The following is a 923-nucleotide window of genomic DNA, read 5'->3' on the forward strand; positions in this document are numbered from 1 at the left end:
TCCCCAGCTCCACCTGTATAGATCTGCTATGGGGTGATCATGTATGCTATGGGGGTTATTCATATATGTTATATGTGCAGCAGCAGTATGTCTTACATGCTCACAGCAGCATGTTGTGGATGTATTGGCAGTAGCAAATCTCGGTGCTTGCTCTGCCGCAGCAGCAGCAGCAGCAGCATAGCAGATCTATTTCGCCAAGACCAAATACATTAACATTGTCATGTACATTACCATGCCAATCCCTCTAAGAGTTGTCATGACAGAACTTTAGCGGTTAACTCCACATCTGAGCCGCTGTCATCGGAAGCCTGTGTGTTGCCAGATGTTGAGGGGGTTCTTGTCGTCATGGACCGCAACATAGTGCTCGTTGGCTTTAAAGCAGGGCACCCTCCTGCATTCTTAACACACTCTGAGGTGTGCACGAGCGCATTTAGAGTGTCTGTAATGAGCCGATTTCGTGTATAAATATAGAAGCCCTATGACTACAACTACCATCATTTGAATTGTCATAATATTATGAAATTATCGTACATTATGGGATTTTTTTCATTATTGATCGTACATCGTAAAGAGGTCAAAATTATCATACAAATACGAGAATTATCCTACGTCTGGCAACACTGACGTCATCGCCCCCTTTCGTCACCTCAGCCGCCCCCTCATCAGTGCTGGGCTGGTGTTCTGACAAATAATGCTACCTATCAGATTATGGTACCAACACTGTATTTATCCTACTGTAAGGGTAGGTTTAGGGTTGGGGTAGGTGTACATGTTAATAAAGCCTCACACCTTATTAATATCATGGGAGGTAGCAAAATCTGACAGGGTAGCACAAATCGTCAGAACACCGACTCTGGTCCGGAGAAACGTACACATTCGCCAGAATGAAAGAAGAAAACTCCCGCGGCGAGTATAAAGGTTTA

This window comes from Sinocyclocheilus anshuiensis, unplaced genomic scaffold (assembly GCF_001515605.1).
Source record: "Sinocyclocheilus anshuiensis isolate Anshui unplaced genomic scaffold, SAMN03320099.WGS_v1.1 scaffold301, whole genome shotgun sequence".
Taxonomy (NCBI): domain Eukaryota; kingdom Metazoa; phylum Chordata; class Actinopteri; order Cypriniformes; family Cyprinidae; genus Sinocyclocheilus; species Sinocyclocheilus anshuiensis.